General features: G+C 41.1%; 1 pseudogene; it reads right to left on the reverse strand.

Moving 5' to 3' along the window:
- Nucleotides 1-9,615: 9,615 nt before the first annotated feature.
- On the reverse strand, nucleotides 9,616-17,575 carry LOC137947661 (heat shock 70 kDa protein 17-like; annotated as a pseudogene).
- Between the last annotated feature and the right edge of the window lie 344 nt (nucleotides 17,576-17,919).

Genomic DNA, 17,919 nt, shown 5'->3' on the forward strand with positions numbered 1-17,919 from the left:
ACCTAAACTTAGGGTTTAGGGTTGTTATGGTCCTGGGTTAAGTACCTATGCCTTCCCCTCTTAACAGGCCAGTCTTTTGGGTAGTATTGGCTAGGTGCTTAACATTTGGTATCAGAGCAGGGTAACATGGGGGATAATATCAACAATGAAGAAATCCAAATCAGGATACAAAAGATAGAAGATAGCCTTGAAACAACACAACCAGTGTTGGGAAAGGTTTGTGGTTTGGAAGAAGAGATGAGCCGAGTCATCAGCATGCTACAGGAGTTGAGGACAAAGAGACATCAGAGTCCAGAGGTGAGAGAGGTTGCTTAACCATATCATAGAAGAGGGGAGTAGTGGCCTGGGTGCATTGCTATCCAAGGACCTCAGCATGGAGGCACAGTCCCAAGGTACACCAAGTTATAGTTTCCCTCTTTCAATGGTTTTGTGGATCCCTTAATTTGGTTGCATAGATGTGAATTTTGTTTTTTTGAACCAAGGGACTGAATGGGATAAGGTGCAACTAGCCTATTTCCATATGACAGATGAAGCCCTGTTATGAGTTACTCAAGTAGAGAAAGAGAGATCGGGAATGACTTGGGGAAAATTTAAAAATCTATGCACAGTTAGATTTGGGCCTCCTGCCAAAAGCAACCCCCTGGGAGAGTTAGTCCTATTGAGACAAACGGGTTCGGTGGAACAATATCAAAAACTATTCCAGGAAAAGTTGGCTCATGCTGGTGAGAGGGTATTGGTTGACCAACAGGTCTTTTTATTCACAACAGGTCGCAATGAGTATTTAAGGCTAGAGGTAGAACTCCTTATGCCCACGGATTTAGCTAATGCCATGAATATGGCCCGAGCAATGGAACAACGACAATAGCTGCAGCAACGTAAGCCGGGTTGGTCGAGTGAAAGGAACACTTCCTCCACGAGGCAAGGGCGCCGCTATAATTCCTCTCAGAGAGCATCTACAGTAGCACCATCCAGACACATTCATACTAGGACTCGGGTAGCCGATCCCCGCCATGGTAATTCCCAACCGAGCTTTATAAAAAAATTGATGAGTGCGGAGATGGCAGAAAGGCGGTCCAAAAATTTATGTTATAACTGCGATGAGTAGTATCGGGTAAGACACCAATGTAAACGATTGTTTTGGCTCAAGGTGGAGGATTCAGAGGATCCAGAGGATATTATCGAGGAGGAACCACCAGAGATATCCTTGCATGCTCTTACTGGGCAGAAATCGCCTACTACAATGCAAGTCCAAGCTCATGTCATCGACCGAGAACTGGTGGGACTAGTTGACTCGGGGAGTACACACAATTTTTTGAGTTTGACAGCCGTACAACATCTCCTGCTCCAGATACACACTCATCCGACAACCACCATCTCAGTGGCCAATGGTGAGAAGGTCCCTAGCTATGGGATTAGTAAGGCGGTAACTTTTTCCATTGGCTTTACTTCGTTTAATGTGGAATTTTTTGTTATTCCCCTGGCGGGATTTGATATGGTATTAGGCATTAAATGGTTACAAACGTTGGGGCCCATTCTGTGGGACTTTTTGGCTTTAACGATGAGTTTTGATTTGGCCGGAAGTCGGGTGCTCTTACAAGGCTATCAGGTGGATAGGGCCCACTGCATGCACACTTTGCAGACACAGGATCAGCCTGACAGTACTAGTGATGGTCTAGTTGAGGAGTTCTCTGACCTCTTCTAGGAGCCTTCGGGGTTGCCTCCCATGAGGCATTGTGACCACAGGATATGTCTGAAACCAGGTTGTGAGGTAGTGGTCGTGCGACCATACCATTACCCACACCTTTAGAAGGACGAGATAGAGTGTCAGTGCCATGAGATGTTGAAACAGGGTCTTATTCGTCCCAGCCACTCCCCGTTCTCTTCACCCGTCTTGCTTGTGAAGAAACATGATGGGACATGGAGGTTCTGCGTGGATTATCGGGAGTTGAACGTGCAGACAGTGAAAGACAAGTTCCCAATTCCGGTAGTGGATGAGCTCCTGGATGAGTTACATGGGTTGTGGTTATTCACTAAACTCAACCTCCGTTCGGGATACCATCAGGTCCAGATGCACCCCTCTGATATCGAGAAGATGGCATTCTGCACGCACGATGGCTATTTTGAGTTCGTCATCATGCCGTTCGGGTTATCCAATGCACCCTCTACTTTTCAAGCTTTGATGAATGAGGTATTTATCCCCTATCTTCAAAAATTTATTCTTGTACTTTTCGATGATATTTTGATATATAGCAAGTCGGTTGGGGAACACTTGGCATACTTGAGGATTGTTTTCGACTCGTTACGAGCACATCAGCTCTATTTGAAACATTCTATGTGTTCTTTTGCGGCTTCACATGTGGGGTATCTGGGACACATTATCTCACATGAGGGGGTTACGGTGGATCCCGAGAAGATCCAAGTGATTCACGAGTGGCCGCAGCCATAGTTGTGTTCTACATTACGGGGTTTTTTGGGTCTTGCGGGCTACTATTGCAAATTTATTCAGAACTATGGGCCAGTGGCAGCACCATTGACGAGTCTACTCAAGAAAAATTCATTTATTTGGAATGAGGGGGCCACCATGTCGTTTGTGGCACTCAAAGCTGCCCTCGTATCCGCGCCAGTATTACAGCTTCCCAACTTTGACGAATTGTTCGTGGTAGAGTGCGACACTTCTGGCGTGGGCATTGGGGCTGTTTTACAGCAGCTAGGCCATCCTATTGCGTATTTTAGTAGACAATTAGCAGTCCATCATCACAAGCTGGCAGCCTATGAGCGCGAATTGATTGGGTTGGCCAAAGTAGTCCAACATTGGAGGCCTTATCTCTGGGGCCGGGATTTTCTCATACGCATGGACCACTACAGCCTTAAATTCCTACTAGAATAGTGTTTGACGACGTCGCCAAACCAGCATTGGATCAGTAAGTTGTTGGGATTTGACTTCTCGGTGGAGTATCATGCGGGGAGATTAAATAAGGTGGTCGACGCCTAGTCACGGTGTTTTGAAGATCAGCAGTCGGTCTATTCGATCAGCCAGCCGAGATTTCTCATTCTGGACTTGGTGAGAAAAGCACATGCCACTAACCCTACACTGCAGGAACTGCATCAGAAGATTTGGGAAGGGATAATGAATTTGAAGTGGTCCATCTAGGATTCACTTATTTATTACAAACAGCGGATTTTCATTCCACCTGAGTCTGAGTTGATTCCAACTATTCTCTCGGCCTACCATGACAGTACACACAAGGGGATCCAGAAGACCTTGCACAAAATTCGAGCTGATTTTTACTAGCAAGCCATGAAACCCTCTATTGCAACTTATGTGGGTGACTGTCAGGTATGCCTGCGCAACAAAGCTGAGCACTTGAGTCCAACCGGTATTCTCCAGCCTCTGGCCCTTCCTACACAGGTTTGGGCCAACATTTCAATGGATTTTGTGGAAGGCCTACCCCTGTCCGCCGACAAATCCGTACTTTTCGTGGTGGTTGATAGATTCTCCAAGTATGGACATTTTATACCGCTGGCTCATCCGTATACAACAACATGGGTTGTTCAGACTTTCCTGGAGCAGATAGTCGGCTTACATGGCATTCTAGAATCCATTGTGAGTGACAGAGATGCAGTTTTCACAAGCACCTTTTGGTGGGAACTGTTTCGATTATCATCCACAGACAGACGGGCAGACTGAGGTGGTGAATCGAACCATTGAGATGTATTTACGATGCTTGGTGAGGGATCGTCTGCGACAATGGGTTCAATGGCTTCTGTGGGCCAAATACTGTTACAACACTTCATTCCACTCTGCCTTGCAATCCACTCCTTTTCGAGTTATATATGGTCGGGATCCACCTCGCCTTCTCTCGTACAACCCAGGGTCCTCCCGCGTGGACACGATTGATCAGGCACTCATAGACTGGGATCTGCTGCTACAGAATATCACAGAATGACTACGACGTACCCAAGCTCGGATGATGGATGTCTACGACAAAGGCCATCGTGAGGTCTCTTTTGAGTTGGGGAGTATGTGTGGCTACGACTCCAGCCCTACCGTCAGCAGTCTCTTGCGGGACCTCCATGTCATAAGCTCTCACCCAGATTTTTTGGGCATTTTCCCATTCTTCGACGCGTGGGAACAGTCGCCTATCAACTCAAATTACTGGACACAACCAAAATTCATGATGTGTTTCATTTCTCGCTTTTGAAGCGGCATTCCGGAGCACAACCTACATCCACTCCATTCCTACCACTGATTGATAATGGCGAGGTTATCCTTAACCCAGCTGCGGTGTTACGCGCACGGCTGACCAATGACCATTGGGAGATTCTCGTTCAGTGGACGGACACTGACCCCAACGCTACAACATGGGAATGTGTGGACATCTTCAAACAAGTCTACCCAACTTTTGAGCTTGAGGACAAGCTCTTTCTCCATGGGGAGGTAGATGTTGTGGACTCAATAGCACACCGAGTCAGACAACGAAGGAGACAACAACAACTCACTCAACAGGATTTATTTCTTATATTTCTTTGAGTAGGATTTATTTCTTATATTGTTTTAAGTAGGAGTTATTTCTAATTACTTTATATGTAAGGGCATTATGGGGAATTATTGTAACCCTAACCCTAAAACTCCATGACGTGACCTATTTAAGAGAAAGGTATGAATAAAATAGGTAAGCTTTGAGATTTTAGAATAACTTAGTCTAAACAGATTGAGATCACCTCTTGATCTCGAGTTTAGGGTTTACTCCAAAAATCCAACCTATCCTTCACCCTCCATTGCCATCCATCTTCACCCAAAGTCATCCCTCATCATCCATACTAAGAAGAGGAGCTTCCTGCCCCTTTTCCAAGCACAAAGAGAGGGTCTTCCATCTTCATCAACGTCAACAACCATCAAGGGTTCTAACCCTCTTGACAAGCAGCAAAGTGGAGAATTTTCTGGTCCTTCACATGAAGGAGTTTAATTATTGTTCCTAGCTTGGCGCCAACAAGGAAAGAGAGAAGAATAATTCATTCACGTGGACCAAGGCTTACTACAAGCCAGGTGTTGCATCTCTTGATGTGCAACAACCAAATCAGGGTTGAAACCCTAATTTCCGTGAGGCAAGAAAAGGTATTCTTCCTTATTTTATTCTGGTCAACATTGGGTGGATTAAATTCATACATCTAGCTATATATATATATATATATATATATTTATTGCATTCATCAAGAGGCTCAAAGAAGAGTTTTTTTACACCCTCATAGCGAGTCCAGCAACTCAGTACCAGTGCTAGATTCACAAATCCCACGCCGTGTTACTCGATCCATGACACGGGACAGTAACAATTTGGTATCAGAGCAGGCGGTACGTCCCGACTTCAAGTCCCTGCGGCCGCGTATGCTAGTGGACCGTAAGCCCCTGGTGGGACCCCTGACCCAGTCGCGTTGTTGTGTTAATGCTGTCGTGGTCGTCAGCTTGGGTGGGCAGGGTGTGATGTTATGGTCCTGGGTTAAGTACCTATGCCTTCTGCTCCTAACAAGCCGGTCTTTTGGGTAGTATTGGCTAGGTGCTTAACAAGGGTTTAGAGAAAAGGATCTCATTATCTCTGTGGTTTCACATAGTCAACTTTCAAAACCTGCTTTGATACCATGTTGAATTTATGGAAAAGAAAAATACATCATTGACTTCATTAACTTATTATAATCAAAGTACATGAACCTTTATTTATAATAGAGGAAGGTAGTAGAGTCCAATTACAAAAAAACTACTTTGTCCCAATTACAACCAAACTCTAACACTTATAGATAAGTCCTAGCATAATTAAATTACTCAATATAGATATAAGACAAACATAACTCAAACTAGAACTCTTATAGGACCTGACCATAAGATAAAGATGCCTTTGTGAGTCCTTGATCTTCCAACTTATCTGATAAGGATGCCAACTCATGGTAATCATAGTAGGTCCTACTTCTTATGGGCTTGGGCCCATCTTGTGGGCTTTCATTGGTTGTGTGGTCCATCTTAGAATACTCTTAGATATGTGGGCCTTCCTTGGTTGTGTGGGCTTGGGCCCTATTTTCCAACAACACTTGATGTAATTTTGAGAGTGAGTGGCATGGGGATGTAATTATGTTGAATATTTAAGTCTCTTTACTTCACTCATGTAGAAGGGTTTTATACCCTCAAGTCTATAAATAAAGGTGTTTGGGGGAGGGAAAACATAACTTTCCCTCAACCCTTGTTCCCTATAATCATTCGTCCTTTCTCTCTAGCTTGATGTCTCTTCTTTCCTCTCTTTTCCTCTCTTCTCTTCTTCTTCCACTTACAAACCCTAGGTTTACTAAACATGCTACCCTAGAATCTACCATCGTATAAAAGAAGGGATTCTAGGATTGTAAGTTAAAATCTGCTCAAAATAGTTTGAGTATGCAAAGAGCAAAAACTTGCTCCAACATGTGAAGCAAAGGTGAGGTTTTGAAGGAAATGGTGATGTTATTGAAGGAAAACAGGTGTTATTTTTCATAAATTCCAGCAAGGTCTCTTCAGATAAATGTGTTCCATCCTTGAATACATATCTTATACCATCTCAATTCATGTTTCAATTGTGAAAAACATCATTTTAACACCCATATGTGCTTTGTCCTGCCAACTCATATTCTATGTTTTAAGCAATTTGCTTATTCCTGATGTTTTTGGATATAATTGTTTATGATTTTTTAAAATTTTCGAATAAGTCCTGAAATTTTCAGTTCTAAACTCGTTTTGATCAAAGTTATGTTAACTTTTCAAGTTGATGAAACCCTAAGTTAGGGTTTGAAGGTAGACTATCACTTTATAAGGGAGAAATTTCAGGGTGGTATCTTATCTCTCAGACATGTTTCGTCACAAGGGCAGGTGGGAGACATTCCTACGATACCAGTCACATTCAAGATTTTAACCACCATACTATCCCTAGATTTAGGGGGAATGTTGTAAGACAACTCAAAGTGGCATCAAAGTAAATCATTCCCCACCACAAGGAGGTGGCAAAAGAGGTAATTTAAATGTCTTCTCATAAGGATAACACAAGGGTGTAATTAAATAAGATGGTGTATGTCTACTTATATCTTTTATTTTACAAAGCATATAGCCCTAAGAGCATTGTAGTCATTGTAAACCTCCCTTGATGAAGCAAGCAGAAAGGTATGGGTTTATTTCCTAAAAAAGAAATTTGATGTCTTTGATACCTTCAAGGGATGGAGAGCAATGGTTGAGAATGAGACAAATTTGAACATGAAGTGCTTCCAGTCAAATAATGTGGGATAATACATAGATAATGATTTCAAGCGGTACTGTGCTGATAATGGAATCAAGATAAAGAAGACCATTCCTAGAAAACCTCAATAGAATGGTGTAGGATGAGCATCCTAGGAGCATGAGATTACATATGGGATTGCCAAAGATGTTCTGGTCTGAGGCTATTAGCACCGCTGCCAATTTGATCAACAGAGGTCCCTCAACACCATTGGATTGAAAAATACCAGAATAGGTCTGGAGTGGCAAAGATGTAAACCTTTCTCTCTTGAAAGTGTTTGGTTGTATTTCTTGTTAGGAATTAAATGCCCTAATTCCAAATTAACGAGAGAAATAATCATAAACATGGAAGAAGGGAAAAAACAAGCATGAAAAAGTACAACAAGATTTATACAAGTTCACCTCAAGGTGAGACTACGTCCTGTCTTCCGCCAATACAGTAATCCACTATGAAGATGAAATACTTTACAAGAGAAATCACACACTTACAACTGTTTCTCTCTAACCTCTCGGGCGAAAATTCAAGATGCTCCTCGGTATAAGATGATTTAAATCCTAATAGCGGCACCCCTCAATTATAAAGAGAAAATTAGGGCAATTGCATTACAAGAGTGAAATTCCCAAACTGTCCTTAATGAAACAACAGTCAATATATTGTGGACCGAGTGGGGGCTCCGTGACCAACTCAGGGTAGGGCATTAATTATGCTCCACACCTTAACATTTCTTATGTTCACATGGATTTTGCTGTTAGAAGTAAACTTGATGCTAAATCTTACAGATATTTCTTTACTGGCTATGGTGGTAACGAGTTTGGTTATTGCTTATAGGATGACCAAAGTCGTAAGGTTATAAGGAGCAAGGATGTGATCTTCAATATCTTCAATGAATGTGCCATGTATAAAGACAAGTTGAGGACAAAGTCTGAGAGCACAAGTGATGAAGCCAGGAAGTCTGAAGTGATTCAGTTGAGAGATCTTTCATCTATTGAGATAGAGAATATTGCTCAGGAAGATCAGGAACACATACCCCCAGAAGCAAATCAAAACATTCCCGTGACAGAACTGAGGAGATCTGCCAGAACTAGCGGACCACCATAGAGGTACTCTCCTACACTGAATTATATTTTGTTGACTGATAAAGGTGAACCAGAGAGTTGTGAGGAAGCCGTACAAGCTGATGAATCAACCAAGTGGGAGTTGGCCTTGTGGGATGAGATGGATTTATTGTTATCCAATCAGACATGCAGATTGACTGATCTACCAAAAGGTAAGAGGCCTTGCAGAGTAAATCGGTGTATCGAATAAAAGGCGAACTACATGGCAGCAAGCAGGACAAGGCAAGACTGGTGGTAAAGGGTTTTCAACAAAAAGAAGGCATTGACTATACTTAAATTTTCTCTCCAGTAGTAAAATTGACTACTATTAGAACTATGCTTGAACTAGTGGAAAATGAAGACTTGCAATTAGATCAGTTGGATGTAAAGACAACCTTTCTTCATGGTGATTTGGAAGAAGAAATCTACATGATGCAGCCATAGGGTTTCAAAGCACAAGGAAAAGAGAAAATCGTGTGCAAACTTCAAAAGAGCTTGTATGGTCTTAAACAAGCTCCAAGACAATGGTATAAAAGTTTGACACTTTTATGAGTAGTAATGGTTTCTTGAGGTGCCAGGTGGATCATTGCTGTTATGTTAAGAAGTTTGATGACTCCTACGTCATTCTACTACTATATGTTGATGACATGTTGATAGCAGGTTCTTACAAATAGGAAATAGAAAAGTTGAAAAGGGAGTTGTCCAAGAAGTTTGCAATGAAGGATTTGGGTGCTGCAAAACAAATTCTTGGGATGAGAATTACTAGCGACATTGATGTCTTGAAACTATCGCAAGAAGAATATGTGAAGAAGGTGCTAAGCAGATTCAACATTAATGAGGCAAAACCAGTGAGTACTCCTTTGACCAGTCACTTTAGGCTATCTAAGGAGTAATCATCTTCTATGGAGCAGAAGCGAACTAACATGGCCAATGTGCCATATGCTTTTGCTATTGGCAGTCTCATGTATGCGATGGTGTACACTAGGCCAGACATAGCTTATGCAGTGGGATTTGTGAGCAGATATATGAGTAATCCGGGTAAGCAACATTGGGAAGCAGTGAAGTGGATTCTCAGGTATTTGAGAGGCACTATAGACTCAGCCTTATGTTTTATAAAGTCATACTCGGGATTACATGGTTATGTAGAAGCTGACATGGCTGGAGACATTGATGGCAGGAAGAGTACCACTGGATATGTATACACATTGGGTGGGACAATAATTAGTTGGGTCTCTAAGTTACAAAAGATAGTCGCGCTTTCCACTACTGAGGTAAAAAGAGCATCCACTAGAGAAGAAATCTTGAATCTCATCAAGTTGTTGGGAAAAGGTTTAACATTCCTCCTCCGGAGAAATCTTTTGAAATTCTTCAGAAGTGTCTAGCTTTTCTCGTGGCATAAATGTAGCTTTCTAGGTTATTCTTGCGTTCTTCAGTCCTCCTTCGATCTGCATCTTTCTTATCCTGTGCAGATAATCTACTTTTAGCCTAAAAAATGGACTCCTTTGACAGAGAAATTCTAAGACCGAAAGTTGTCTTCTATCTTTAGTGGGACCCTAAAGGTTCGCTTCGTCAACTTTTTCTCCATGATGACACCAATGCCACTTGGCTCTTCGATAGGATTAGATGAACTATCTACAACAGATTTTGTGCTCAGGTTTTCATTGCCAACAGTTGTACTATTGTCAGGGCTTGCTTCAAGTGATATGTTTGGTGTAGTACTTATTGAATTCTCCATAGTAAATTTTTTAATTGGAACATCAACCCACTCTGAGATCTCGATAACAGCCTCTGCACGATCAAAAAAGACTACTCGACTTCTGCTCTAAAAAAAGTGCAGATTTTCCTTGATTGGGGAAGACAAATTGTGGGATGAATACTTCTCACTAGCATCTGATAGTCCAGAAATAGCATAATGAGCAATTTTTTCTAAAGGAACCCCTGGAGGTAATTCATTGGTCTTCTCATAGCTGAGTGAAACTTCAAAATCCTTGTTGTGTTTAATAGACCTAAACATCTTACTGGGATTCTTTACATTCTTGGTACCAGTAGCTGTTTCAAGTTGAGTCTTTTAAGAGATCTGGACCATCCAATTTCATTATGATCCCATAAGAAGAACCATCAATTATCCCTAGTTTACGGTTCAGCTTGATTCCATCACTTAAATTTGCAACATGAAGAACTTCCCCAAGTACGATTGCTTCATCTGCATCAAGGTGCTTGTCCAAATCCCTCCTCCCAAGAAATTCCTGAAGTTTAGCCTACAACTTAGGCACCTGAGTTGCACCACCTATCAGCTCTACAACATATAGTTCATCAACCCTCAAGCCAGAATGTGGAAGCACTTCTTTTACAGGAACAAGAGGTTGTTCCCACAGATCAGCACAAAGTTCTTCAAAATTTTCATGAGAGATCAAGCCCCTAAAATCACGGTCATCTGTTATGGTCCCTTCAATAGAAAAACCATTCATCCATAGAATTATCTCACCCCTGTCTTGAATACCCAACAAAATTTCATCACCAAAAGTTACACCTGGTTGAAGAATTTTGACAAATAGTGATCAACTAGCATACAAATCATCTAAAAAAATGAACACAACTTTTTGAAATGGATTGTTACTGTTGGAAAAATGACCCGAAACAGCCACACTGTTGCTGTATTCATTCACCATAATAGAATACGCCCCTTACCCCTGTGCAATTTTTTTTTATGGGAGACATTGCTAAGGCCCTCTGCTGCTTGAATTTTAAGATGGCCATGATTCTAGAAAGAGTAAGTATTCTCTTTGGCGTTGCCGACCAGTCAACAACATCATGTTGAGGCTTTAATTAGAACAACTCCTAAGCATTAGGAGCCCCATTGGAGCATGGAGAAATAGGTTCATATACAGAGAGGGTTGCACGCTCCACTGTTAGAAAGTGTGGAACGGCAATTGCATACCTTATTTTGTGCCTAGCAACCACGAATGGAAGTCCGTTTACAACACCACTATCAGGGGCCTCATCTTGTTGAAGCCATTTCAATTCGAAATCCTCTGGATGAGACCTCTCTTCTTCCGCCAGGGCCACAATTTCTTCTTCGAAATCGAAATCTCTGGATTTTTTTGCTTGTCGATTCGCATAAGTCGTCAATGGTGAAGAAATGGTACTACTGTGTAGAAAAGTTTCATGCCAATGTCGAGCCTGACTTGTTGTCAATGACGAACAGCAGGAAGGCGTGGCCAAAATTTAGAACCTTTCTGCTCAAATATGAACAAGTCTTTTGGTTCGGCTACAGCAGAGTCGGTCTTCGGATTCGAGGTTGCCAAATTGTCCAGTTCCATTTTTTGTGTCACTTGTGGAAGATGTATGGCTTCCAACGAGAAAGGGGTTGTGGAATATCCCTATGATTTCCCAAAATCGGGGTCCCCGCCATCTTATTTCGGAAGTTCTGGGAGCTTTTCCGAGATAGAGAGCTCTCGTCTTTTCGGGGAGACGTATGGCATCCAGTGAGAAAGGGTTTGATGCTGAAGCCCATTCCGGATTTTTTGATGAAGGGTGCACTGAATACCCTTTCGATTTTGGAATTTATGAGTCCCCAATTTCAGATATCGCCACCACTAGAGAAACGGTGGGTTCTCTGATTTCTTGCTTCTCCTGCCCGTCCGAAACAGCGTCTCGAACGACAACGGCAGTGAGTTTCTCCCTTGAAGAAAGTTTAATGAAAGATGCACACCGTGTGAGTATTTCTTCCAATTCCTTGCGCATAGTAATCCATTTTTCTGGGGATATAGAATAACCCATTGTGTTCCCGCTCTGATAACAGTTGTTATGGTCCCGGATCTGACACATGGATTCGTAGGGAGGAAGAAGAGAAAGATGAAAATCAAGCCAAAGGGAAGCTTGTTAACCCTAAGTTCGTTAAGGAGAACACACACCCCTGAGCTCGTTGTTGAGAACTCAAAACCCTGTTTAACCTAAATCAATGCTTGCCTTTCTCATTACTCTTACTCCTTAAATAGGGTTCACCCTTACAAGGTTTAAGATAAAATATTACAAAAATACCCCTATAAATAAAATATTCCAAAAATACCTCTATGCCCTATTAATTCTTTAACTGAAATAAAATTAAAAAATTAAAATAATTAAAATAATAATGTTATTACGTGCATAACATTGACTCGGGCACTAGGCCGGTCCGGATCTCGGCCGGTGCAGAACCGACAATCAATGACATTTTTCTAACTTAGGAAAAATATAATTTGGCACCAATGCCTTCTTCCCTGCGTTGAAGAGATCAGAAAAATCAAAGGAAATTTTTTGGAATAAACCAGCCGACAGAGATGAGAACTGCTTCCAAAAACGACAACAATCTCTCTTCTTCTAAAACGACAACACGACGGGATACAACCACGAGACATTCCGAAAAATAGAGATAACAGCAATGGAGAGCGATCTTCTAAAAAAGGCAATGTATAGATAAAGCAGAGAACCATGGATACGTGAATTTTCTCTGTGTTTCCTTCCTTTGTACGAGAATGATTATGGGGCAAGAATACTACATTCATCATGGTAATTTGGCAACAGTGGGTCGTCTTCCCCATGGCCGAACAGCCCACACAACATCATCCTCACAGAAGCATGAACCAAGCTAGAAATTCTATGTTGTTAATCAGACATAGCCAAGATAATCAAGAGGTTTCCAGCAGTCACAAATAAACCATTCCAGCAATCTTTCATCTCTCCCATCGAGCAGTAAAAAAAAATAAAAACAGAACTCAACAGAGTTTTCGTGTCATCTTCTCCAGCCTTTCAGACCACAATGTGATTTCCTAGTCGTGACAAGTCATTTCTTCAGCACAGATAACGTCTCTGGGTTTTCCAACGAACAAACTCCCGTCGCCATGAGAATCTTCTACTGGTATGATGATATTCTACTGAGTCAACTCGGCTCAACTTGGAAATGAGAGGAAGAAAAAAAAATAGCAGTGTAATAGTGGAAAAAGAAAAGAATTCTAGCCACTATATAAAAGAAGCATCAATATGAGAAAAGAAAAAATAATGGGTTATGGAGAAAAAGGGATAAAAACCCATTGGGAGAAAACCAGAGGAAGAAGAGGTTATGGACTTGATGTCCTAACCCTCCCCCTGAAACTCTATTTATAGATTAATGAAACTACTATTTATAGATTAATAAAACTACTATATTACAATAACACCCTTGAACTTAAGATTTAGGGTTTTGACCCTAGAACTTTAGCTTAATTACTTCAATGTCATCTCTATGAGATCACACTTTATTTACCATCTTGTCATCATTGTATGTTGGCCTATGGACCCTCTCTTTGATCTATGGGCCTTGAGCCCGTCTTCTATATCTCTTGGATGCATGGGTCTTCCTTGGTCTTATGGGCTTGGGTCCATCTTCTAATACACTTGGATTTATGGACCATCCTGGGTCGTGTGGGCTTGGGCCCTATCTTCCAACATTTATATATCAAGAAAGTATCTGACTTCTCCCTGGTTTGAGGGCTTATTTATACATCTCTGTTATTTGGGCTTATTGCTAAATCTATGATATTTGGTTCAAGTTGGGATCACTGCCATCACATCCGAGCTTGAGGGGTAAAAGTAGAAAAAGTACAAGAAATAGGTATTTTATTCCACATGTTGTGGATAAGTTTATGTGACCAAAACATTCAAGAAAGGGGGTGCACAAAAGATGAAGCTTCTGCATCTAAGAAAAAAATATTTATATTGGATTATGATTATTTCATGGGTCCTTCTACAAGGTTTATTATTTTGGTTCATGTTATATGTGTTGGAAGATGGTCGTGTTATATTTAGTTGGAGCTATTATCTCTCTTTGTGGACATTATTATTGAAGAAGAGGTGGCCTCTGTATCCTTTCTTATATCATCATTTACTTAATACCCTATCAAAAATATCACGGTTGGGAAACCATGACGGACCCTGTAAAAAAACAAATATCACGGTTGGGAAACCATGACAGAGGATACTCTGTCAAAAAATATCATGGTTGAGAAACCATGACGGAGGAACTTAATACCCTATAAAAAAATATCACGGTTTGGAAACCATGATGGGACCTGTAAAAAAAATATCACGATTGGGAAACCATGATGGGACCTATAAAAAAATCACGGTTGGGAAACCATGACGGAGGATACCCTGTTAAAAAATATCACAGTCTGAAAACCATGACGGAGGAACTTATTATTACATCTATGTTATAACCCTCTGAATTGGCCAATTGGGCCTCATGGAAGAGAGCACCAGCATGAGGGGGAGTGTTGGAAGATGGGAGGACTGCCATTTTATACAAAAGGATTCTATACATCATTTCTAGAAAGTTGAAGTTCATGATGTTCTCTCATCCCCAGTTTGATGGGGAGTGTTGGAAGATGGGCTCCAACCCACCGATCAAGGAAGACCCACATATCTAAGAGTATTATAAGATGGGCCACATGACAAAGGAAGGCCCACAAGATGGGCTCAAACACATAAGAAGTAGGACCCACCATGATTACCACGAGCTGGTATCCTTATCACATAAGTTAGAAGATCAAGAAGGACTCAAAAAGATAACCACAAGCTAGTTGGAAGATGAAGAATGACTCACAAAGATAACCACGAGCTGGCATCTTTATCTTATGGTCACTTCATAGAAGAGTTCTAGTTTGAGTTATGTTTGTCTTCTATTTATATTGAGTTATTTAATTATGCTAAGGCTTATCCTTAAGTGTTAGAGTTTGGGTGTAATTGGGACAAAGGTAGTTTTATTGTAATTGGACTCTACTACCCTCCTCTATTATAAATAGAGGTTCATGTTCTCTGATTATAATAGGTTAATAAATCAATGAAGCATTTCTCTTTTCCATAAATTCAACATGATCCTTCCCTAGTAATAGGAGAGGTACTACGATTGGCGGTGGAAATAACGAATTGAGGAGAAGGTAGGACATATTTTAACTTTTTAACTAATTGGAATCCCTCATCATGTGATTGGATGCACCTATATCAATAATCCAAGTTCTATTCTTAGAATGTGCAGAAAATACTAATGCTTTACCGATAATACCTGAATGGGTAACATTTGCCGTAGGCATCAGTTGATTTTCTTTCGTTGATGTCATCATAGATTTCCCAGCAATCTTTTTGCAAGTTTCTTATGAGAAGTCCCACCACTCTAGATAGCCAATAATATCATAACAACGCTGTTGCGAATGACCTTTCTCCCCATAGTGAGTGCATACCCGGTTGTTAGCTTTTCCAGAGGATTGAGTGTTTCTATTGTTTGATGATCCTTGTCAAGTTTGGTTGACCAACATAGCCGAGTTCTTAGAGATTGAATGATAGCTCTCCATTGTTTGTTTATGTTGATATTCTCTTCTGACATATGCATATGTGTTCTCCAAATCAAGTTTTGGGTCTTTTTGCAAGATTTCTCCACAAACCTGATCAAACTTAGAGTCAAGCCCACTGAGAAAAATATGAACTCGAACCCTAGCCATCGCTAAGTGCAACTGGATCAGCCCTTTGACCGTTCCTTCTTGATATGTCGTTCTATGATCAATCTCTTGGAAAATAGCAACAAGTTCATTATTGTACGTTGATAATGGTCTTCCATTTTGTTTGGTAGAAAAAAATTTCTGGTTCAACTCAAATATACATTTTTTGTATGATCCATCACAAAACGTTTTTTAAACGGCTTCCCATATCTCCTTGGAGGTGGAGAGGTGAATAAATCGCTGCATTAGCGATGGACTCATTGAATCAATAATCCAATTTTTCACTCTTTGATTTTTAGTAAACCATGTGCCAAGATTGGGATCTCCAGATTTTGGTTTTTTCGTTTCTTCGGTGAGATATCCAGCTTTGTTGCGAGCTCCAATACACATATTCATGAGCTGAGACAGTAATGGGTAATTGGTCTCATCGATGATGATTCCAGTTGGAAAGGCCAAATTTTCTTGGTGTATGATAATTTGCGGTGTTGGTGATGGGATAAGTTTGGTTGATGCGCATGTAGTGGTAGCCATCAATTTCAGTCACTGGGTTGACCCGAATTTTTTTGGTCCGGTCTGGAAATTTGGTCTGATCCGCTGGGTTGTCCCGATTTTGGGTCTCGGTCTGGCCCGAGTTCAAATAGCGCTCGACAAAAAATAAAAGAACAATAGTTCCTAAGTTAAGAAGAAAAATGAAACATCACGATCACCTTCGTCTTCTCTGTTGGCGACGTTGGTAGTTTGGTGACGGTTCTGTGTTTGGAAGGAAGGAAGGAAGTTGGTTCGGTGGCGGTTTGTCGGTTTTCGGGAGTCCCACTGAAGTTCGGTTGGCAGCAGGTCAGTGTTATGGTGACGAACGAAGGAAACGTAAACAATATCTTCTTTGTTCACAGCGACAACAGAGCGTCTTCGGCGACGAATAAGCATATTTGATTTTGTGGTGCCGTCATCGGTGACGTTCGGGCTGGTGGTGCAGTTGTCGGTGACGTTCGGAAGCTGGTTTAAACCAACTCTTCGTCCACAGTGACTACAAGGCAGACCTGCTCTATTTTTTTCCCACAATAAAGTTTCTGCTCTGCTCTTCGGCTACGAAACAAAACTGCTGCTCTGTTTTTTGGTGATGGAAGAGGATTCTCTTGCTCTGATACCATGTCAAACAGAGTCTCAAAAGTATAATGTTTTGTATATATTCTTCTCTCAAATGGAGACTATTTATCAATACAATTACAAGCTAAAATTAGGTCCAAATCAGATCCTAAAATCAAGGAAAATCAAGGAAACAAATCAAGCTAATATAAAAATCCTAAAACTATGGTTACAAATTAACAAATTAAATTTTACAGCTCATTGCACACAATATTGATCATCGCGAGAGGTGGCGTGGGGTTCTCACGCTGGCAAGGCTCTTTTAAGACTGCCTTGCTATTATCCAATCCGTGTTATTTTTCCAAAAATCTCGTTTGGAAAATAAATTGAGATTGCATTGTTGTGTTCACTAGAACTTGCCATCTTCGCTGTCATCCAGCCCAAACTCTGATGGAAATCTCTCTACGTCAATCATCGAAAATTTCTCTGAACCCAAATCATGCCAACTATTAACAGATTCTTCCCAAATTGTCTTTGTGGATGCAAAGCATCGCTGCTGCTTAATTCGGAAACTCTGTGCAGACAACAACCAACCAGCTAGCTCCATTGCCAGAATTCACATTCCAGTAGTGAGACAAGTTGTTTCCGTTTTTGGAGGCCAAAAACAATGGAATCTTTTCAAAGACGTTGGCTAATTGATCCTGCCAGCTTGGTTGCAGTTTCTGGATGAATACATTGTTCTGCTCTGATTCGGAAGACAACATCCAGAAAAATTCTTGATCTCCTCATTAGTCATTGATGTAACTTCTACTGTTTCCATAAGTTCCGAAGATAAAATCACTTTGCTGGCTCTCATCCTCTTTTTTCGGCAGATTGATTTATTTCGAAAAGCTTCTCTTGGATCTCTGGTTAGGTGGTTGCTTCTGTTGCTGTCTAGCACTGTTCAGACGC

This window comes from Aristolochia californica, unplaced genomic scaffold (genome assembly GCF_029961685.1).
Source record: "Aristolochia californica isolate CCGP_79_NKW_82.1479 unplaced genomic scaffold, dmAriCali1.0.hap1 SCAF_13, whole genome shotgun sequence".
Lineage (NCBI taxonomy): Eukaryota > Viridiplantae > Streptophyta > Magnoliopsida > Piperales > Aristolochiaceae > Aristolochia > Aristolochia californica.